The 16,939-nt window shown below is 40.5% G+C and overlaps 1 long non-coding RNA gene across 3 annotated transcripts in view; it reads right to left on the bottom strand.

The window, feature by feature from the left end:
* Positions 1 to 16,939, bottom strand: part of LOC139358932 (uncharacterized) — a 48,993-nt gene that overhangs the window by 16,764 nt on the left and 15,290 nt on the right. For 2 of the 3 annotated variants that reach the window (XR_011614410.1, XR_011614409.1), the window contains exons 2-6: positions 14,531 to 14,697; positions 13,514 to 13,641; positions 10,116 to 10,295; positions 9,513 to 9,661; positions 1,460 to 1,586 (exon numbers count right to left, since the gene is read on the bottom strand). This is a non-coding gene — a long non-coding RNA (uncharacterized lncRNA). The remainder of the gene's footprint in view (positions 1 to 1,459; positions 1,587 to 9,512; positions 9,662 to 10,115; positions 10,296 to 13,513; positions 13,642 to 14,530; positions 14,698 to 16,939) is intronic. The other variant, XR_011614411.1, reaches the window with a different exon arrangement.

The raw sequence follows: 16,939 nt of genomic DNA, 5'->3' as shown, positions 1-16,939 counted from the left end.
GCCTCAAGGAGGAAGGAATCTCAGGCCACCTGTGCACAGCCCGGGGCAACTGCATCTTCTCCACTGCCCCTGCCCCAACCTCCAAGTCCCTTCCTCCCTTGTTGTCTAGGGAATCGCCACACTGATGAGTGGGTCTGATTGTTCTTTGATCATATATAAAAAAATAGACAAGGCACGGTGGTTCATGCTTTCACAGGCACTTTGGGAGGCTGAGTTGGGCGGAACTCTAGGTCAGAAGTTTCAGACCAGCCTGGCCAGCATGGTGAAATCCCATTTCTACTAAAAATACAATAAGTTACCTGGGCATGGAGGTGCAAACCTGTAATCCCAACTACTCGGTAAGCTGAGGTAGGAGAATTGCTTGAACCCTAGAGGCAGAGGTTGCAGTGAGCCGAGATCGCACCACTGCACTCCAGCCTGTGTGACAGAGAGAGACTCCATCTCCAAAAAAATAAATAAAATAAAGTAAAATAAAATAATATAAAATAAATCACAACTCCTTGCCAGGAAGGGAACAAAACCCAGACAGAGAATAGTTTGACGAACTGAGAGAAGTAGGCTTCAGAAGGTGGGTAATAACAAACTCCACTGAGCTAAAGGAGCATGTTCTAACCCAACTAAGGAAGCTAACAACCTTGAAAAAAGGTTAGATGAACTGTTAACTAGAATAACCAGTTTAGAAAAGAACATACATGACCTGATGGAGCTGAAAAACACAGCACAAGAATTTCGTGCAGCATACACAAGTATCAATAGCCAAATCAGTCAAATGAAAGAAAAGATATCACAGGTTGAAAATCAACTAAATGAAATAAAGCAAAAAGACAAGATTCGAGAAAGAAGACTAAAAAGGAAAGAACAAAGCCTCCTAGAAATATGGCACTATGTGAAAACACCAAATCTGCATTTCATTGGTGTACCTCAAAGTGATGGGGAAAATGGAACCAAGCTAGAAAACACTATTCAGGATATTATCCAGGAGAACTTTCCCAACCTAGCAAGACAGGCCAACATTCAAATTCAGGAAATACAGAGAAAGCCATAAATATACTCCTCTAGAAGAACAACCCCAAGACACATAATCATCAGATTCACCAATGTTGAAATGAAAAAAAACAATTAAGGACAGTCAGAGAGAAAAATTGGGTGACATACAAAGGGAAGCCCATCATACTAACAATGTGGGATATTTGATTTTTCACTATAGGCCTCAAAAGGCTCTGAAATGACCCTTTGTAGATTCTACAAAAGAGTGTTTTCGACCTGCTGAATCAAAAGAAAGGTTTAACTCTGTAAGATGAATCCACACATCACAAAGCGGTTTCTTAGATACCTTACTTATAATTTTATCATGGGAAATTCTGTTTTTTCCTATAGGCCTTAATGGGTTCTGAACTGTCCCTTTGTGGATTATACAAAAATATTTTTTCCAACCTATTGAATCAAAGGAAAGAGTTACCTCTGTGAGATGAATCCACACGTTGTTAAGTGCTTTCACAGATAGGTTGTTTCTTGTTTTTATCATGGAGGCCTTAATGGGCTCCAAAGTGTCCATTCATGGATTCCACATAAACAGTGTTTCCAACCTGCCTTATCAGAAGAAAGGTATAGTTCTGTGAGATGAATGAACACATGGCAAAACGTTTTCACAGATAGCTGGTTTGTAGTTACTATAGTGGGATATTTGGTTTTTCACTATAGGCCTCAATGGAGTTAACAAATGGCTGCTGCCTGCACACACAGGGCAGAGGGAGGCTACACCTTGGCCTAGGCAGCCTCCAGAATGTGAGTGCACTGGGTCTGAGGGCCCCACTGGCAGTGCCACCCTCCTCACTCCTCCTCTGTTGGGGCCTGGAGCAGCTGGAATGGCAGCTCTGCAGTCACTAGGAATAGGGTTAAGTATTCTTACCCCATGCATGCACACAAAAAAGGAAACTATTATGTTAGGTAATTAATACGTTAATTGATTTCATTTTGGTAATTATTTCAGAATGTGCTTATAGATAGAAACATCATATTGTAAACCTGAATATGTACATTATTTATTTCTCAAATATACCTCGGTAAAACTGAAAAAAACTAACAGGATTGAAAGGATAAACACAGAGTTCTATAGTAGTAGTTGGACACTTCAATGCCTCATATTAATTAATGGGTAGAAAAACCAGACAGAAGTTTCATGAGAAATAGAAGACTTGAACAACAGTATAAGCCATTTAGAGCATGTACAGAACAGTCCACCCAACAACAGCAGAATATACATTCTTTTTAAGTGGATATAGAACTTTCTCTGGGATAGGCCATATCTTCATCCACAAAAATATGTCCTAATCATTTTTAAAAGTTTTAAATCATACAAAATATAATTTACAACCACAATGGAGGAAACAACACATAAACAAAAAATTAAAACTGAAAAATTCACAAATACGTAGAAATTAAACAATACACTCTTAAACTACCAATGAAAGATTAAATCACAAATGAAATTATAAAATATCTTGAGACAAAATAAAGACAAAACATACCAAAACTTAGTGAATGCAGTGAAAGTTGAGTTCAAAGGAAAGTGTATGGATATAAAAAACTACATTTAAAAAAAATTCAAATCAGTAACCTCACTCTATACCTAAAGGCAGTATAAAAACCAGAGAAAACTAAATCTGAAACTAGCAGAAGTAAAGAATTAATAAAGATTAGAGCATAAATCAAGAAAATAGCAAGATGAAAAGCAGTAGAAGAAATAAGCATGGCTAAAAGTTGGCTCTTTGAAAAGAATAATAATCTCAAATCAGTAGCCAGGATTCTTTTTTAGGAATGTAGAGAAAGAAGAACAACTTAAATCTGAGTAACTAAAGAAAGGAGCTAATAACAATTAGGGCAGAAATAAGTGAAATTGAAAACAAATCAGAGAGAAAGGAAAAGAGAAGAGAGAGTACAGATCGCTAACAGCAGGACTGAAAGACAAACTATCAATACACATTATAGCATAAATAAGTAATGCTACAAATAATTTCACACACACAAATCTAACAGATGAGATGAAAAAGAGAAATTCTTCTAGAGACACAACACATACTGCCAAACCTCACTGAAGAAGAAACGGTAACAAATAGTCCTGTATTAATTAAGAAATTGCATTTGTAAATAAAATCTACCAAAAAATCTATTCACGTGTTCTTTCACTGATTTCTATCAAATATTTGAAGATTAAATAATTTTGACTGTACACAATCTTTTAGAGAAAATAGATGAGATGGGAGCATTACCAACTCATTTTAGAAGGCCAGCCTTACAATAACACCAAAACTAAAAAATGATACTGAGAGAAAAGAAAACTATAGACAAATATCAGTCATAGATATATATGAAAAAAAAATCAACAAAATATTGTGACCTCAAACTGAGCATCTCATGTAGGATGATTCATTATGTCCAATAAAAACAAGGCTGATTCACTATTAAAATTCAATCCAAGTAATCTGCTATAGAAAGACTATTTTTAAAATGTTCTTCTCAAGAGATGCAGAAAGAGCATTCAATGAAATCCAACATCTATTTCTGACCAAAACTCATAAAATTAGGAATAAAATAACTTAGAATATATGTTTATATCTGTATGTGATACGGTGATGATGGAATGATTTTTCCTTAAGACTGAAGACAAGTCCTATTCAATATTGTATTCAAAAATTTGCAAAGTGCAATAAGACAGGAATAAGAAATAAATAACATACATATTGCAAAGGAAGAAGTAAAACTGCCTCTATTTGCTGATAAAACAAATATTTATATACACAATCCTACAGTATTTACAAAAAGCTTCTATAACAAATTTGTGAAATTAACAGTGTTTTATTACCAAAAGTCAATATAGAATGTCAATAAATTTCCTATATGTCAGGAATTAACAGTCAAAAAAATTAAATTACTATTTAAAATAGAAACCAAAATTAAGTACTTAGGTATTATTGTAACAATAGAAGTGCAAGATCTGTATGCTGAAAACTACAAAATATAAATGCAATAAATAAGAGAAAGTTTAAAAAGAGGGTAATGAAATATTTATGAATTCAGAGTCTCAATATAGTTAAGATGCCAGCCTTTTCCATTTCTACTTATAGAGTTCCTGCATTAACAATGAAAATTCCTGTAGGCTTTTGTTTTGTTTTGTTTTGTTTTTGTAGATATCACCAAGGAGATTCTAAAATTTACATGGAAATCAAAATAACTAGAATAGTCAAAACACTTCTGAAAAAAACAAAATTATAGGACATGCACTACTGATTACAAGGCTTACTATTATGCTACAGTTCTCAAAATATTGTGGTTTTGTTAAAATATTGTTAAAACAGGAGACACATAGACCAGTGGAATGAATATAGAGACCACAGAAATAGACCCACACAAATACATTCCACTGCATTTTCAAAAAGGTGCAGAGGTAAAGGAGAAAATATAATCTATTATCTAAGTGGGGATGTAATAATGGGATTTCCCCATGTAAAAAAAGGAACCTTAATGCATATTTTACAACTTTTACAAATGTGGACTGAAATAGACCATATAAAAGTGTAAAATACACAACAACAAAATGCTATCATAAAACAGGGGAAATAAGATATGACTTTGGGGTCATTGATGAGTTTTTAAATAAAACACCATATACATGATCCATAAAAGAGAAAATGAAAAAGTAGACTTTATCATATTTAAAAATGCTCATTCTTTGAAAGAACCATTACAAGAGTGAAAACCTAAAACAATCTGGGAAAAATATTATTAAGTCGCTGTATTAGTCTGTTCTGCTACTGCTATGAAGAACTTGCTGAGACTGGGGAATTTACAAAAGAAAGAGGTTTAATTGACTCACAGTTCCACATGACTGTGGAGGCCTCAGGAAACGTAAAATCACAGCAGAAGGCAGGCAAGCATGTTGTTCTTCACATGGTGGCAGGAGAGAGAAGTGCCAAGCAAAGGAAGAAAAGCCCTATATAAAACCATCAGATTTTATGAGAACTCACTCACTATCATGAGAACAGCAGCATGGGGGTAACCTGCCTCCATGATTCTATTACCTTCCACCAGGTCCCTCCCACAACACATAAGGATTATGAGAACTACAATTCAAAACGAGATTTGGGCAGTGACACAGTCAAACCATATCAGTCATATATCTTAGACAAGCTTTCATCCAGAATGAATAAAGAACCCTTAAAACTCAACAATACAAAACAAACAATCCAATTTAAAACGAGCAAAAATTTTGAGCACATACATCTCAAAAGAAGACAGACATGCCAAATAAACATATGAAAACATGTTTATTGTTATTAATTAATAGGGGAATGCAAATCTTAACTACAATGGGATATCCCTACATGCCATTAGAATGGAAATAAAAAATTAAAATATCAAATGCTCCTGAAGATGTGTAGCAACAAAGATTCTCTTTCATTACTGTTGGGAATGTAAAATGACATGGTCACTTTAGGAGATAATTTGGCAGCTTTATATAAAGTAAAACATACATCCAGTGTGAGGTTCAGCCATTCCATTCCTATATATTTAACAATGTATAACGAAAACAAATTCACATAAAAACCTGTAGGCTAGGCAAATGTTTTAGCAGTTTTACTCATAATTTCTAAAACCTGGAAACAACCAGGATATCTTTTCTTTTTCTTTTTTCAGACGGTGTCTCACACTGTCACCCGGATTGGAGTGCAATGTCATGATCTCGGCTCACTGCAACCTCTGCCTCTGAAGTTCAAGGAATCCTTTTGCCTCAGCTTCAGCTGGGAATACAGGCACCCACCAGCACACAAGGTTAATTTTTTGTATTTTTAATAGACGGGGTTTCACTATGTTGACTAGGGTGGTCTTGTACTCCTGACCTCGAGATCCACCCGCCTCGGCCTCGCTAAGTGCTGGGATTTCAAGTGAGAGTCACTGCACCCAGGCTAACCAAGACATCTTTCAACAGGTGAACAGATAAACTATTGTCTCAATACCATCAACCGCTATTCAGCAATAAAAAGGAACAGACTATTCACTTACTTACACATCAGTACAGAAGAACTTACATGTATTTTGCTATGTGAAAGAAGTCAACCCCAAATGTCTACATATTGTACAATTTCATTCATATAACATTCTGGAGAAGGCAAAATTATAGGTCGAGAAAACAGATCAGAGGTTGCCCACAACTGGGAGAAAGGGAAGGGTTCATCACAAAGGCATCACACAGAGAATTTCAGGGTGATGCAGCTGTTCTCTGTAGTGCTGGATGGTGGACATATGTCTCTATGGGTTTCTCAAAACCTACCAAATGCTACACTACAAAACCTCATTCTTATTTTTTGCAAATTAAAAAAAAAGAAAAAAAAAAAAAAACCCCACCAGGAAGTCAGAGGTTTCCAGGAGGAAAAAGAAACTGATCAAAGACACTTTGGAAAAAGGTACTTGGATTGGCTACTCTAAGGTTAAGACCAAACAAGCTGCATAAAAACACTCCATTTTGGTTGGTAATTTTGTTTATCACAGGGACAAATGATAATTTTGACATCAGGTTAGAATAAATGAGTAAGTAAGTTGTAGACAGTGTGAGCTAGAGTTATTACGGTTATGAAATGACCTTTTCTTCTAGTGTTGAGAATGTTTTTTCCCAGTCATTTGTTAATTCACCCCAGGATTCTCACCAACCTACTCAAGTATTTTTTTAAATACTTGCTCTTATGATTTTAAGACAAAAACACATCTGTTTTCAGCCCAGTTGGAGAAGCCTCATTACTATCACATCCTTTGTGTTCTAAATGAAAGTCTGCACATAAAACAACAAATGAGCATGTGAAGTGTTGGAAAAGTATAATAAGGAAGTCAGTCTCCCCAGGGAAGTTCCTTGGGTCTCCTATTCTTATATTCCCTGAAGAGAGTACTGCAGAAGCCTCCAACCAGAAACCACACCCAACAAAACCAAACCTAACAGAATCTCAGCTGTCTCAGCCAAAAACCTGGAAAATAATGACCTAGCAGGGAATACCCACCTGACTGTAGCCAAACATCAGTGGAAAAAACCCCAAACATCATAGTTCAGTGGAGTCCAGTGTGGAGCTGATGATCCACTTCACTTCCACAGAGTGGAAGGAAGCAGCAGTGCTCTGATTCCCTTGCCTGATGGTGTCAGTGGGGACAGGAACGGAGATAAATCTTTGGGCAAAAGCAGACAGTTCTACAATTCCCTTGCCAAAGTCATGTCTGCAGGTGCCAGAGGTAAGCTTAGCCTCAAACTCATGCAGCAACAATGAGACTGAGGCAGGGTGAGGTACGCTAGTGTCACCTTCCTAACCCTGGTGTCACTGAAGTCAAGCAGGAATCTGAGCCTCTGCTGCCACCCAAATCAACCACACTAACAAGGTGGCATCATCTCCAATTTCCCCCCAAACCCACTTCTGGTGTCAGTAGGACCCAGGGGTGAACCAAACCTCAACACTCACACAGCTGCAATGAGACTGAGTGAGGTGGCACCAGCAGGCAATTAGGAGTTCTTCTGAAGCAAATGTAAATCTTGAAAATCTCCACCAAAAAAATGGAAGTTATAAGAATTAACCAAATGGAGATTAAAGAATTAAAAAATAAGATAACTGAAATAACTTTACTGGATAAGCTTAATAGTAAAGAGGAGAAGACAGAAGATAGAATCAGTAAACTTGAGGACAAATCAGTAGGATTTACTGATTCTATTCTGAACAAAACAGAATAGATACAAAATGAAAAAACGGAGAATACCCTCGGGGACCTGTCAGACAGCATCACAATACTGAGTCTATGTATCATCATAGACCAAGAAAGAGAGTAGAAACAAATAGCAGCACTGGAAAAATAGTCAATAAATTGACATCTGAAAACATCTTAATTTTGATAAAGACAGAAACCTAGATAATGAAGTGGCTGAGTAAATATGAAATAAGATAAACCTAAAGGAATTCATATTTAAAAATGTAATATAAAAATTTCTGAAAACAGAAGACAAAGAAAAATTATTGAAAGCCTACCCTCAAAAAAAGATATAGACTTATAAAAACACAAATTCAAATAACAATAGAGTTCTCATCTGAAACAGTGTAGGACACAAGAAAGTGTCCCAACATTTATGTCCTGAAAGAAAAGAACTATCAAATGCAAATTCTATCTCCAGCAAAAATAACATTCAAAAAGAAAGGAGAAATAAAGGCATCCTTATGTGAAGGAAAATTGACACAATTTGTGTTTTACCAAAACTCCTCTTAAAAAGGTGAAAAATAAGTCCTCTAAACAGAAACCAAATGATATCAGAAAACTGCTTGGAACTTCAGAAAGAAAAGAATAAGAGAATGGGAAAATGTAAATGGATGTAATAGGTTATTCATAATCTCAGAAGTTTTTAAAACCATATTTGATGTTTGCACAAAAATTATAACACTGCCTGTTGAAGCATCCAGTGTATTGAATGTGTTACTCAGTGCCATTCTATTTTTAAAAACAAGGAGGGTAAAAGGATCTAAATAGAAATAAGATTTCTACACTTCATTTAAAGTGGTAAAACATCAATACCAGTTGACTGTGGTCAGTTACACATGTATAATGATAATAAGGTAAAGATAGTAAGAAAATTATATAGAGATGTACTAAAAAACAGTATAAGTAAATCATTATGTAATCCTAAAACTATTTCAGTAACTCACAGGAAGGTAAGGAAAGAGAGCAGAGAAAACCAAAAGAGAATGAACAAGCAGAAAATAAATTATAAAGTAGAACACCTAGGCCTTAACATATATATTACGGTCATCTTAAATATAAATTGTGTACATATGTTGGTTAAAACACAGGCAATATCAACCTGTACAAGGAAACACGATTCAAAAATACATATGCTACTCATCTCAAATGATGCAGAAAGAACATTTGCCAAAATATAGCACAATTTTGTGATAAAAAAACTTCCAGAAACCTAAAAATAGAAGGAAACTTCCTGAACTTTATCAAGCCTATTTATCAAAAACAAACAGCTATGTCATGCTTATTGATGAAAGAATGAACGGTTTTCCCCTCAGAATGGAAACAAGGCAGAGAGGTCTGCTCTCAACAATGCTATTTGACAGAGCACTGAAAGTTCTAGTCAGCACAATTGGGCAAAAAACAAGCAAGGCATACTGACTGAAAAAAAAAGAAAGAAGGAAAGTGGTGTCTATTGCAGATTACACGATTGTCTTTGTAAAGTCTCAGAGAAACTAAAAAAAGTCTTGTAGAAATAATAATATTTAGCAAGTTCACAGGATACATGATCCATCCTCCAAAATTCATCGCATTTCTATGGACTAACAATGAATGTGTGGAAACTGACAATAGCTTTAAAATTGCTCTAAAGAAAATACTTAGGCATAAATCTGACAAGACATGCAGAATCGAGATGGCAAAAATGACAAAATGTGCATGAAAGAATTGAGAGAAGAACTAGATAAATTCAAATATACCTTATTAATGGTTTGGAAGACACAAGATAGCAACGATGTCAACTCTCTTCAAATTGATCGGTAGATTTAATGACAGTCATAAAAGCTCCAACTACATATTTTTATGCATATAGATAGACCTATTTTAAGTTTATATGAAAAGGCACATGCTATTGGTGGAGAGATAGAGACATAGGTCAGCAGAACAGAATAAAGAACTCAGAAATTGACACAAGTAAATATGCCCAATTCATTTTTGACAATGGTACAAAAGCATTTGAAGGGGAAAGAATAGTCTTTTTAACAAATGTTACTGGAGAAAATAAACATTTATAGGCTCAAAATCTCAGCATAAACCTCACACTTTATACACTAATTAACTTGAAATGTTTGCAAATTTAAATATAAAAGGTTACACTATAAACCTTTTAGGAAAAGAGAGTTCTTAAAAAAATTATTGGGATCCAGGGCTAGATAAAAGTACTTTGTTCTTATTTATATGTATCTTTAAATGTTTTTTTTTTAACTTTCAGTAAAAGATCAATGTGTACCTGTACTTAATCTAAAAAAGAAAAAATATTCAATGTGCTCTTCCAGGTTAATAGACAAATCAAATAGACTCACCATTCTGTATGAATCCATAGTGTATCAGTGATCGAGTCATTATTGTTTTCCTGAGAGAAAAATTATCTTTAGGCTCATCACATTTTTGGAGCATAAAACCAAAGGGCCTAAGGTGAGGTGAACATGCTGTCAGTGGAGGTGAGCAGGAAGGAAATTTCCAAACCCAAGAACTTGCAGAACCTGCTGGAGAGAGAAAGTTACTTGGGCAAGTCTAGACATCAATTGTGATGTACCCTTCTCTGTAGAATAATAAAAACAGTGTATTCCACCAAAAAAAAGAGAACAGGTGATGCTAATTGAATGATGTTACAACACACCCATATGTCTGTATGTGTATACAGAACTATGCACATATACACACACAGATATGTATAATATATGTGTATTTATAACTGAAGTTAAACCATTAAGCAATAAATGTGCAGTCCTATTTTTCTACCCTCTCTTTTCTAACATCTTTCAAACAGATGTGTTGTAAGATTTCCAGTTACTTTCAATAATTAAAAAAATTTCAAACAGAATAGGTATGCTGAATTATTTATCAATCCCCTATTTTACATGTGACTGTAAATAGGCAACTCGTTGTATAGATATTTCAGTATCTTAGATGTTAAACATATAGCTACTCCTCATTTTTAGAAGAGTGGATTTGCAATATGTGTCTGATCCAAGTTGTCTATTTAAATTACTTAAAAATACATCTTTTTTGGTAATCGTGTTGTAAAACAAATTTGTGGCACATTAGAAAGAATGTTTTTAAGCAAAATGTTTTTAGTTTGTATTCTCTAAACATCAGAATTTTACTTTGAAGGTTTTCAAAACTTACAAGAGTATTCATATTTGAACTATAAAATAAGTAACTTAGATGGAATAATTTGAATTTGGAAATTTCTTTATACCACTAAATTTGAAGTTTCAATGCCATTTTATTTTTACAGATTTTCTTTGAAACATGATATTGGCTACTGGAAAGAGTTAAGACCCTTCATGAAAATATTTTAGTAATGCAACTTATATATGAGGTAGAGGAAGCATTGATTCCTGTGCCCATTAATTAAGGAGATTTTATGAAACAATTTTTAACAAGGGCCACAGTCAGTACTGGGAGTGTGGTCAGGCACGCCTCCCTCCTCACTGGGCCCACCGGAAGCGTTCAGGGTTCTAGGAGAAACATGCGCAGGTGTGCAGAGGCTGTCACAAGGGAAGAAGGGCCAGGGTGGGAAACCCAGCACAGGGGGCCTGGCCTCATAGGGGAGCCAGAGAAGGTTTTCTGAGGAAGCTTTGTCCAAGCCGAGATCCTTCCTGTTCTGTGTGCTCCAGCACAAGGCCTGCAAGAGGAGCCCCGTGAGCAAGGCCGACCTAGACCAGCTGGGTGGATTCCCTTGACAGTGAGGGGGAGCATGGCCTGAGGAAATGAGGGCGGTCTCAGAAGGATGGCATCAGAGGCACTCTGACCGTTTCTATCATGAACGTTACAGTTTGATATTAGCATGGGGGTTGTGATTGGGTGATCCTGAGAAGGAACTGTCAGTGGGTCGTTGGACACTGTCTGATGGAGGAGGCTTTTCTATTGTTTGGTATCTCAAGGAATCTTATCTAGAAGAGGGCAGAGGCCGCCAGGAGAAAACTGCTGCTGGTAATGAGGTAGATGCCACTCATTTTCACCAGGTGAGTGCAGTGCTAGGGATTTTAGGGGGTAGCAAAGTGACCTTGATATATTTTCTCTGTGCAGGTCTCTGTTAGAGTCACTCTGAGTGTCTCCGTGGGGATCTCTGTGTTGCTTTTGAAGAGTCTCTGTGTGAGTCTCTGTCGGGAGTTTCTGTGTGGAGGTCCCTCTGCTGGGTCTTCATGGGAGGATCTGGCCAGGGCCAGGACATGTCCAGGGCAGGTCCATGATGGGGCCAGGGGCTGCGTAAGGGCAAGGGCAGGGCCAGAGCAAGGTAAGGGTCAGGGCCAAGGCCAGGATAGGGACAGGGCAAGAAATATGGCAGGACCAAGGCCAATGCCAAGGCCAGGGCTGAGTCAGGGCAGGGCAGGGCATGGAATGGCCAGCGCAGGACACGACAAAAGGCGGTCCATAGAAAGAGCAGGGCTGATGCCAGGAAAGGACCAGGCTAGTGCCAAGGCTGAGGTAGTGTCATGGCATGCACAGGGCGGGGCCAGGGCCGGAATCGAGCCAGGGCACAGCCAAGGCAGGGTAGGGCAGGGCAATGCCACAGCCGGGTCAGTACTAGGACAGGGCAGAACAGGGCAAGGTGATGGTAGGGGCAGGGCAAGGACAGGCCAAGGCAGAGCCAGGTCACTCCAGGGCCAGGACACCTCCAAGTCCACTTCAGGGCCAGGGCTATGAAGGACAAAGGCCAGGGCCAGGGTCAGGGCCAGGTCTGGGCTAGGGCCAGGTCCAGAGCAGGGCCTAGCGAAGACTAGGGTGAGGGACAAGGTAGGGCCAGGGCAGGCTCATGACACATCCAGTGCATGGCAGGGTAGGGTGGTGGCAAGTCCAGAGGCAGACCACTGCCAACTCAGGGCCAGGGAAAGGCCATGGCCAGGGCACAGCCAGGAAAGGGTCCAGGTCAGGGCCAGGACCAAGGCAGAGCAGGGCCAGGGCCATGGCAGAGTCAGGCCAAGTCCTTGACAGGACCAGGTTCCAGGCCAGGGCCAGGGCAGAGGCAGGGGCAGGGTCTGGATAAGGGCAAGGCCAGGGATACGGTAGGACCAGGGCTAGGGCCAGGGCCCAGGCTAAGCCAGAACAAGGCCAGGGCCAGGCCATAGTGAGGACAGGGCAAAGGCCAAGGCAGGGTCAGAGCAGGTCCCGGGAGAGACCAGTGCCAGGCAGGGCCAGGGCACAACCAGGGCAGTGTAAGGCAGGTCAATGGCACCACTGTGCCATGACAGGGCAAAGTCAGTGCCAGGAGAGGGCACAACAGGCAGGGCCATGGTGGGGCCAGGGCAGGGATGGGCCAAGGCAGGGCCAGAACAAATCTGGGCCAGGACACGTCCAAGGCCAGGTCAAGGCCAGAACAGGAGCAGGACCATGACCACTAGCAGGGCCAGTGCCATGACAGGACCAGGGTCAGGACAAGAGGCAGGGCCAGAGCCAAGGCCGGGCCAGCACAGGTTCAGGGTAAGGCCAGTGCAAAGGCAAAACCAGCATGGGATCAGAGCAGGGCAGGGCCGAGACAGTCCAGGTAACAGTAGGGCAGGGCCAGGGCAAGGCAGGGCAGTACAGGGCCAGGTCCACGGCAGTGGCAGGGCAAAGCCAGGCACATTGCCTATGCAAGAGCCCTCCCTACAAGGCTTCCTCCACCCGGCCACTGCTGCAGCCCGGCCATTGCTGTAAGCCTGACCCCCAACCCTGGCTGTAGCCGCCTGACCTCCTAGCGTGGTCACTCTCCTACCGTTCCAGCACGCTGCAGTCTCCGTCACTGCCACCCACCGTCAGTGAGGCAAGCCGTGGTGTCACAGGCTCCAGGTGTCTCCTCCTCCTCCTGGCACAGAGCAGCTGGGCGGGCAAAGCCAGAAAAGCCTAGAGGAAGATGTGAGGGGTGGTATCATTAGGAGCCTCAACTTGTCATGCCAGGGACTGGGTGGCAGGGGCCAGTTTCAGCAAAGGCACTCACACCCACCCTCCAAAGTTCAGCCTCTCCTTTTGGCCCAAGCTGGCCAGGAACTGGGGCCTGGAGTGGGTGCTGGAGACACCACAGTGCCCAGCTCCCCACTCCACAGGAACCACTGGGCCCACTGGGGTTGCAATCCTCGGGGAACAGGAGCAGCAGAAAAATTCAGACCCAGCCCAGCCCTCCACACCCAGGTGCCAGTTCCTGTTCTGGATGTCTCCACGCACAGGGCCCTTTCCCCCATGGTGTCTGCTACTCCATACCCAGGGGTCCTGGCAGCCTCTAAGGCACAGACCCAGGGTGCACGGGCCCAGGAGCCACGGTGGGTGTGGGGGCTCTGCCACGCTCAGGATTCCCACGGAAACACTGTGCGCCTGCCGTGCTCCAGTATGAGCAAGAGTAGGTGGCCCTCTGGAGTGTGGCATCCAGGGAGAGCAGAACCGCTCCTTCCTTGGATGCCACACTGTTGCTGCCAACTCTGCTGACTGCCGCCAGCAGTGCAGCCCCTGATAGCACCAAACTCTACCCACTTCACGGCCAGTCCTGCCCTCAATAGCGCACCCCACCTCCATCCCCCAACGCCGCCACTAGCATATACCCGATAGTGCCTTGACCTGTCCTCCTCCATGGGCATTGTGGCCCCAGAAAGTGCCTATAACCCACCCCCTGCACCGTAGGCAGTGCAGCCCTGTACAGTGCTGCCAACTAGTACCCCCAATGCAGGCAATGACACCCTGGATAGTGCCCCCTACCCACCCCACACTGCGAAAAGTGCAGCCCCGATAGCCCCTGCCCTACCACTCTGGTCATGCTGCAGTCTCTGTCACCGCCACCACCAACCACAGTGAAGGAAGTCACTGGGCCGCAGGCTCTAGCACTCAGCAGCCAGGCCCGGAGCAGCTCTCACTGATGGCCGGCTCCTACCACTCCAACCATGCTGCTGTCTCCATGGCCACCTTCTTTGACTACAAAGGAATAAAACTAGGTATCAGTAAGAAGAGTAATTTTGAAAACCATACAATCACATGGAAGTTAAACAATATGCTCCTGAATGAATGACTAGTGGGTCAATGAAGATACTAAGACAGAAATTGAAAAATTTTATGAAACAAATGGTAATGAAAACACAATACAGCAAAACTTACGTTACACAGAAAGCAGTACAAAGGCAGAGATTTATAGCTAGAAGTGCCTACCATCCAAACAAAAGAAAAACTTCAAATAAACAATATATCTTAAAGAACTAGTAAGGACAAACTAAACCCAAAAGAAGAAAATAAGATCACAGCAGAAATAAAATTTAAATTAAAAAGTACAAAAGATTAAACAAAAAGTTGGTTTTCTGGAAAGCTAAACAAAATTGACAAACTTTTAACCAGGCTAAGAAAAAAGACAAGAGTCAAACAAAATCAACAGATAAAAAAAGAAGACATTACAACTGATACTTCAGAAATTCAAAGGATCATAACTGGCTATCATACGCCAACAAATTGGAAAGCCTAGTAGAAATTGACAAATTTCTAGACGCATACAACCTGCTTAGGTTGAACAGTAAAAACCTGCAAGACCAGAACAGATTGGTAACAAGTAATGAAATTGAAGCCATCAGAAATATAAGTAATATGAATATTTTCTCCACTGCATAAGCCTAAATCAGATCGAAAAACTTCACCGATACTTAACAGCCCAGTACTAATAAATACAAACAAGCCAGTACTTCTCATACTGTTAACCCAACACAGGCATGCCTTAAGGAAAGGTTAAAATAAAGTAAAAGGAACTCAGAAGACTCAACCCCACCTGTTTACCAAAAACATCACCTCTAGCATTACCAGTATTAGAGGCACTGCCTGCCCAGTGACACATGTTTAACGGCCACGGTACCCTGACCGTGCAAAGGTAGCATAATCACTTGTTCCTTAAATGGGGACTCGCATGAATGGCACCACGAGAGTTCAACTGTCTCTTACTTTCAACCAGTGAAATTGACCTGCCCGTGAAGAGGTGGGCAGGAAACAATAAGACGAGAAGACCCTATGGAGCTTTAATTTATTAATGCAATTAAAACTACATAAATCTACCGACTCTTATACCACTACACCTGCATTAAAAATTTTGGTTGGGGTGACCTCGGAGCATAACTAAAGAAATCTCTGAACAACCTATGCTAAGGCTACACAAGCCAAAACGGACTAACACCTATAATTGATCCAATAACTTGACCAACGGAACAAGTTACCCTAGGGATAACAGCACAATCCCATTCCAGAGTCCATATCGACAATAGGGTTTACGACCTCGATGTTGGATCAGGACATCCTAATGGTGCAGCAGCTATCAAGGGTTCGTTTGTTCAACGATTAAAGTCCTACGTGATCGGAGTTCAGACCAGAGCAATCCAGGTTGGTTTCTATCTATTCTATATTTCTCCCTGTACGAAAGGACAAGAGAAATAAGGCCCACTTCATAAAGTGCCCTCATTCCATAGATGACCTAATCTCAATCTAACAAAATAACACCCACTCAACCCAAAAACAGGGTGTGTTAAGATAGCAGAGCCCGACAATTGCATAAAATTTAAAACTTTACAATCAGAGGTTCAACTCCTCTTCTTAACACCGTATCAACAACAAACCTTCTACTCCTTGTTATATCTGTACTAGCTGCTGTGGCATTTCTCACGCTTATTGAACAAAAATTATTAGGCTATATACAATTACGCAAAGGGCCAAATATTGCTGGCCCTTATGGATTACTACAACCCTTTGCTGATGCAATAAAATTATTCGCCAAGGAGCCCTTAAAACCTTCAACATCTACTACCATTCTCTACATTACCGCACCAGTCTTGGCCTTTTCCATTGCTCTTCTCCTATGAACTCCTCCCCCTATACCCCACCCACTAATTAACTTTAACCTGGGACTTTTATTTATCCTAGCTACATCTAGCCTAACTGTCTATTTTATGATCAGGATGAGCATCAAACTCAAACTATGCACTAATCGGAGCACTACGAGCTGTCGCCCCAACAATTTCATACGAAGTTACTCTCGCTATTATTCTCTTGTCAATCTTATTGATAAGCAGCTCATTTAATCTTCATATACTTATCACAACACAAGAGTATCTCTGACTCCTCCTACCATCATGACCCCTGACTACAATATGATTCACTTCCACATTAGCTGAAACAAATTGAGCTCCCT

This window comes from Macaca nemestrina, chromosome 15, assembly GCF_043159975.1.
Source record: "Macaca nemestrina isolate mMacNem1 chromosome 15, mMacNem.hap1, whole genome shotgun sequence".
NCBI classification, from domain to species: domain Eukaryota; kingdom Metazoa; phylum Chordata; class Mammalia; order Primates; family Cercopithecidae; genus Macaca; species Macaca nemestrina.
The sequence above is the reverse complement of the archived record's forward strand: the minus strand, read 5'-3'. Positions and strand labels throughout refer to the sequence as shown.